Source organism: Lemur catta, chromosome 13 (genome assembly GCF_020740605.2).
Source record: "Lemur catta isolate mLemCat1 chromosome 13, mLemCat1.pri, whole genome shotgun sequence".
Classification (NCBI taxonomy): domain Eukaryota; kingdom Metazoa; phylum Chordata; class Mammalia; order Primates; family Lemuridae; genus Lemur; species Lemur catta.
In genome coordinates this window covers 49,098,996-49,106,771 of record NC_059140.1, presented here as the reverse complement: position 1 = coordinate 49,106,771, position 7,776 = coordinate 49,098,996, and positions in this window count along the sequence as shown.

The window sequence follows — 7,776 nt, the reverse complement described above, 5'->3', positions numbered from 1 at the left end:
TAATCACCTTTTTATTTTGAATATAGTCAAATTTTAGCTCAGGTCTTATTTTCTATACTTAATATCAATAAACATTAATTTCATTTTATCATATTGGGCTAACTTCTTTATATGCATTATTTTTTAATGCTTTCAACAACTTCAAGGAAATTACAATTTCTTTAACAATTTTACCAATGATGATGCTGAAGTACAAGGAGGCTAATGAAATTCCCCAGGGCAACACAGGCAGAAAGTGACCAAGCCTATATTTAAACCAAGACATTTTTGTCTGCAGAGCTCTAGACCTTAACCCTCACATCATATTAATTGAGGGGCACAGAGGGAAATTTAAATGATACAATTTCACAGTAATACGTTTTATTTAATAATTTTTAAAAATTTATTTTAGGATGAGATGAAATATTTCTTAAAAATACAGGGGTTATATTTCATTTGTGATCCTTTTATGTAGCATAGACTATGGCTTCCTAAAATATATTTAAGAATTGTATTTAAATAATATTTTTTGAAGAAAGATTAAATAATGGAGCTTAACTTATATCTAAATAATTAAATTGTCAATTATTCAGCATTCCCTTAAAGAGTGGTCTCCAACCATTTTGGCACCAGGGACCGGTTTCACGAAAGACAATTTTTCCACACACCAGGGTTGGGGAGATGGTTATGGGAGGATTCAAGTGCAACGTAGATCCCCGGCACGTGCAGTTTGCAGTAGGGTTCCTGCTCCTATGAGAATCTAATCCCCCGCTGATCTGACAGGAGGCGGAGGTCAGGCGGCGATGCTAGCCATGGGGAGCAGCTGTAAATGCAGATGAAACTTTGCTTAGATCACTTGCCCACCACTCACCTCCTGCTGTGCAGCCTTGTTCCTAACAGGCCACCAAGGGTACTGGTCTTCAGCCTGGCCTGGGGTTGGGGACCGCAGCTCTAAAACATATCTCCATTATTATAATTTTGAAAATCTGTTGTTTGGAGGTATAGCTTTATCTTTTTTAATGTGTTTTCATGTTCACTTGCCATTTTCTATTTTTAAATTAGAGAGTAGCATGAACTCTTGAATACCATTTGGTCAAGATAACACCTAACATTTTGAGCAAATTAATTACATAAAAACTGCATTATCTTAAATATAGCCATGCGTCACCAATGATGGTGTTATGTTTTGAGAAAGGTGATTTCATCATTGTTGCAAACTGTGATCACAGAGTGTACTTACAGAAATCTAGAGTGTACTTACACTAACACATCTAGGCTATAAACCTGTACGGTATGTTACTGTACTAAATACTGTAGGCACCTGTAACATAATGGTAATATTTGTGTATCTGAACATAGAAAAAGTACAGTAAAATGTGGCATAAAAGATAAAAAATGATACACCTGTATAGGGCACTTACCAGGAATTGAGCTTGCAGGAATGGAAGTTGCTCTGGGTGAGTCAGTCAGTGAGTGGTGAGTGAATGTAAAGCCTGGGACATTACTGTACACTATGTAGACTTTATAAACACTGCATACTTAGGCTACACTAAATTTATAAAAAAACAAAAATCTTGTCTTTAATAATAAATTAATTTTAGCTTGCTGTAATTTTTTTAGCTTATAAACTTTTTCTTTTTTTAACTTTTAGACTCTTCTAACAACACAGCTTAAAACACAAACACGTTGTAATGCTGTATAAAAATACTTTCTTTCTCTATATCCTTCATCTGTAAGCTTTTCTCTATTTCTTAAAAATTTTTATTTTTACTTTTTAAACTTTTTTGTTAAAAATCAAGACACAAACACACATAGGCCTACACAGGATCAGGATCATGAATATCACTGTCTTCCACTCCACATCTTGTAACACTGGAAGGTCCTCAGAGACAATAACATACATGGAGCTGTCATTTCCTGTGATAACAACCCCTTCTTCTGAAATAGCTCCTGAAGGATCTGCGTGGGGCTGTTTTACAGTTAATATTTTTAAGAAGTAGAAGAAGTATACTCCAAAATAATGATAACATTATAGTATAGTAAATACATAAACCTGTAACATAGTCATTTATTAGCATTATCAAATATTATGTACTATATATAATTTTATATGCTATATTTTTATATGACTGACAGTTCAGTAAGTTTGCTTACATCAACATTAATCACCACAAACACATAAATAATACATTGTGCTATGACATTATGATGACTATAATGTCACTAGGTGATAGAAATTTTTCAGGTCCATTATAATTTTAGGAGACTACTGTTGTATATATGGTTTGTCATCTACTGAGACATCATTATGCAGTGCTTGACCATAATTTGATTGCTAATTTTTCAATATTCTCAATAATGTAATACTTTCATATTTATATTAAAATATATGGTGGGAGTTGACACATGAGGTATTGTTTTCTTTAGTTCCTACATTACCTATATTAAAAATAATTTGTTTTTATTTACTTGACACTTTCCTATAAAATTAGAGCAAGGCACATGTCCTAGAATGACATTCAGACAAGGTAATACCAATGACCTTATGCAAATTAATTATTTCAAAGTCTGATCTAAGTTCAGGCTCCTACTAAGTCCTTTTTTCATAGTCCATAACTACCACTATTTTTTCATCATTATGCTTAACAATACTTATTATAATTGCCTATTTAGTATTAATAATCTGAATAGTTATTGATCAGCCCTTATTTTTTGCACTGTTGGCTAACAGTAATCAAATATCCACAAACTATGCTTGTATGCTAAGTATAAATTCCCTTAATATTTGTATCCCTGTTTAATAAACTTCAGTAACTATCTGCTCATTAGTTTGTGCCTCAATAAAAAATTACAGTGAATATAATATGTCTTAGGCACAGTTAAAGGCCCTGGGAATATTCAGAAGAAAATTAAACAATAGTTTTTCTTAATGAATATTCATTCTTATATATTAATAGCAGAAGCAGTGAAGACTAAGTTAAGTTGAAAATATAAAAAAAGTTACAAATAAGACTATTCCACTAATTAAAAAATGATTTTGCCTGAAGATAGGGTGACAGAGACAGATTTCTAAGGGGAACAGGGAAAAATTGAGGTATGATATATATATGTTCACTATCTTGATTTTGATACAGATTTCAGGGGTGCATACAGGGTGTATACATATGACAATATTGTTTAAATTGTATCCTTAAAATGCTAATTATATACCTACTATGCAAATCGTCCTTCAATTTAATACAACTTATTTAAGGCAAAACTGAACCTGTAGATTAAAAAAAATACAAATTTATGCAGTTTAGAAAAGAGAGCACTGTTGGCTGATATTGTCAGAGATAATTCTATGGGGAACAGGAAATTCAAGTTTTTTTTGAAAGATGTGTAAGGTGCAGAGAGAGAGACCAAGAAGAGGTAAAAAGACCAGTGCATATTAACAAGCCTATGGTTTTACAGTAAAAACAAAACAAAGCACAACTCCTGATTATCCTGATCAAGTCGGTCCTTGGACACAGGTGGAGAAAGGACTGTAAGCAGACTGGGATGTCCAAGTCATGCTGGAGTTGAACTAAATATGTAATGGTCAGCAACAATTCACTGTAACTTTTAAATATATACAACTGCAATAAAAACGTGCTGATTGAAGTTTAATTTTGAATTCTAAAACCCGTTTTGGAAATGAACACTATTTAATCCAATATTGATTTTTTTCCAAGTGTGATGGTGGAAGAGTATCAAAAGTAATTCTTTATTTTAGTTGTGTGTTTTCAATTGATATTTTTAAAAGTCTTCACTAAACACTTGACTTGTTCTTTAAATAGGTTATTTTTTCCTAGAACAGAGCAAAAAAGGCCTTCATATTTCTTGTTCTCTAAAGAAGATGCAAATGCTTTGATAACATGTTTTCTGATCATATTTTTATTAAGACATATTCTGCACAGCTCAATTTTACTGGGCAGTTCAAAATCAATTTGTAATGTAATCCCTTCCAAAGGAAAACAAAGTAACACTCACATCTGGTTTAAGAAAGTAAACAAATGAATTTCATTTTGTTTTGAGCTTTTTCCCCCCACAAAAAATACTGATTTATGCAACTGTCAGGTTTGAATGCATATAACACAACTTTCTCAGATTGAATTCAATTGATTTCCTATAACAATGTCAAGCATTCGATACATCACTAGAACAGTGAGACCATAATAAATAATCCCTTCAGAAAGAAAGTGATTCTTCTCTCCTTAAACACATAGATAAATATCATTTGTTTTTGCTCTATATATAGAATCTGAAGTGTTCTGTGTGTTCAGTTTTAGAATGTCCTTAATTCCTAATCATTTCCTATGAAACATTGTTTCCCTTATGACCTTGTCTTCACCACTGCCTCTGTGACAATTGTTAGAATTAATTCAAGTTTGAGTTAAGGCCATGGACTCACATTTAAAGAAAAGGAAAAGAAAATCTTGTAATTACAGATGATCCCCATAGAGCTTATCCTATAAAACTGTCAGTTTACTTTGCAAAAGGTAGGAAATGTACAGTGTACCATGAAAGTCTGTGAGTCAATGTTGATTGCACTTATGAGTATGGCAGAAGAGTAGTTTTGTAGGATACCATTTTTTTTTCCTTAAAAAGAAAGCTACCCAAGTTGTATACGTATGCCCTTGAATATAATACTTATAAATTTTGATAGTTTTAAAATATTATTAATATTTTTAGTAACAATCTATCGAAACCATTTTATATTACAGGTTTGAATGATATAGATATAGCTTAATGATTAATTTATACAACCCTGTTTTATAACAGGTGTGTACTAAATGTGTCACATATTGGAATGCATTCTTATTCATTTTTCATCCTTTTTACATATAATTTGCTAGTATAATCTTTAAGCTAAGCAAGCATTTTTGTATGGTTTTAAAGGCAATTTTGAAAATGTTTCTGACAATATAACCTCATATTAATGATATAAGAACATTAGAAAAATCACAAATTTTAAGTGCAAAAGTGAAACTAGCAGAAATTAAGTAGATTTCAGTAAATGAAAATGAAATACAGCATGCCAGTCTGCAAATGAGAAAAAAGGGACATTATTGTTAATAGTGCTCACTCTCTATGTTACCTGAGAGTCCAGTTCACATGGAACTTCATCTTCAAATGAAGCAGTATCAGCTTTAAGTGGTAGTTTTAGCAGGAGACAAAATGGTAAGTTCAGTGCCTGCAGGGGGAGGGTGGTTAAGAAAATGCGATGTGTGTGTGTGTGTGTGTGTGTGTGTGTGTATATCATGGAGTACTACTAAGCCATAAAAAGGAATGAAACGTCTTTTGCAGCAACTTGTATGGAATTGGAGACCATTATCCTAAGTGAAGTATCTCAGGAATGGAAAAACAAACACCATATGTATTCCCTAACAATTGATGGGCACACTCGGGCACAAAGAGATGTAAAGGTAATAGGAAATCAAGAAGTAGGGAAGAAGGGAGGGGCAAAACCTACCTAACAGGTACAGTGAACACTATTCAGATAATGGTCACACTAAAAGCCTCAACTTAGGCATTATAAAAGGTATCCATGTAACAAAAACATTTATACCCCTTTAATATTTTGAAACATTAACAAGAAAAAAATCAAATCCATCAAAACGTGGGCAAAGGACATGAACTGAAACTTTTAAAAAGAAGACACAATAATGTCCAGGAAACACATAAAAAAGTGCTCAATATCTCTAATCATCAGCGAAATGCAAATCAAAACCACAATGAGGTATCACCTGATTCCAGTGAGAATGGTCTTTATCAAAAAGTCCCAAAATAACAAAAGCTGGTGTGGATGTGGAGAGATAGAAACACTCTTACACTGCTGGTGGGACTGCAAACTGGTACAACCCCTTTGGAAAGTAATTTGGAGATATCTGAAAGTACTAAAAATGGAAATACCATTTGATCCAGAAATCTCACTACTAGGAATCTACCCAAAGAAAAAAAAGACATTCTGTAAGAAAGACATCTGCACTGGAATATTTATGGCAGCACAATTCACAATTGCAAAGATGTGGAAACAACCCAAGTGCCCATCAATACATGAGTGGATTAATAAAATGTGGTATATGTATACCATGAAATACTACTCAACTACAAAAAACAATTGTGAACTAGCACCTGTTATATTATCCTGAGTAGAGCTGGAGCTCATCCTTCAAAGTGAAGTATCACAAGAATGGAAAAATAAGCACCACATGTACTCAACATCAAATTGGTATGTGGAAGTGATATTCATTGGATGCTGGTCAGGTGAGAGGTGGGTGGTAGGGGTGGGTAAACTCAAAACTAATGGGTGTAGAGTGCACTGTATGGGGGAAGGGCACGCTTGTAGCTCTGGCTTGGGCGAAACAAAGGGATATATGTAACCAAAATGTTTGTACCACCATAATATTCTGAAACTAAAAAAAAATATTTTGAAATAAAAAAAATTTAGGTCCAAACTTTTGTTTTTGTTTTTTTAATGTTTTATTACTTGATAGACATGTATAATCCACTCATCTAAAATTAAGAGGTTTACCACGATATATTTCTACTCATTAAAGTAAAGAAGAGGAAATGGGCAAAGCTGCAGATATCTTAAAGAAAAAGAAAACAGTTGAAGGTTAAAATTTACATCTAGAGAAGATTGTTGTTGAAATTACTTGTCTATGGAATTGATAGGAAGCAAAAAGATTACTAAAATCCTAGTTTTTAAGTCTTCCAATATTCAAGGTCTACATTAACCTGTTACTGTTAAATCAATTAACCAGTCAGAGCCACTTCTTATCCATTTACATTACTGTTTTACAAACAAGAAGCTGGGTAACTTGCAATGTCACTAAGACACCATTCATATTACATGTGATAAAATTGCACACCTAGCGGTTATTTTTAAATGAGTATAGTGCATGAGAGAAAAAGGCAAAACTTTTTTCATATTTGTAACTAACAATTGAAAAACAATATTCAGTTTTTAACTTCATGAGATTAAAATCACCTCCTTAAAATCAAACTGTAGAAAAAGTTGATTTGTGGTTGCCTAGGGCCAGAAGTAGTTGGGGGGAAATGGAGTATAACTGCTTAAAAGTATAGGTATTTTTTAAGGGGAGGGTGAGGAAAATGTTCTAAAATTGTACTTATAGTTGTGCAACTTTGTCAACATACTAAAAATGTTGTATCATACACTTTAAATGAATGAACTGTATGATATGTTGATTATATCTCAACAAAGATATTTAAAAATTAAATAGTAAATTGAGGATCAAACCTTGAATCAGAGTGTGATATCTCAAAATGACCGTGTACTCTCTATTATGTTGCCTCTTCCCTTGCCATAGACGCATGAGTGTGTAATAAGCTGTCTACATGCAGCAAGGGGATCTTGAGAGCTTGTTGAATAAGAATACCCGACTCATAAAAGGTATGTATACGGCCAGGGTCTGCTGTGCAGTGGGGAATGAAGACCTCATATCAGGGGAAACTGAGAGGGTATCAATCAAATGCAAACTTGAATTGTGTGCAAACAATTCACAAATTTTTATGAATTCATAGCTAAAAAGTTGCATGGAGTTCAGAATTTGATATCTTGGTAGGATTAATCTTGTTTAACTCATATTAAGTATATTACATTATTTCTAGTACATAGTATTTATGGTTTAACTTGAAAGCCAATTTATCAGTAGCTCCAAGGATGTTTATATTTCTCAGGAGAAAAATTAAATGTAATGAAAGCATTGGGTTTATATTGGACTTCATGTCTCTCTCTCTCTCTCTCTCTCT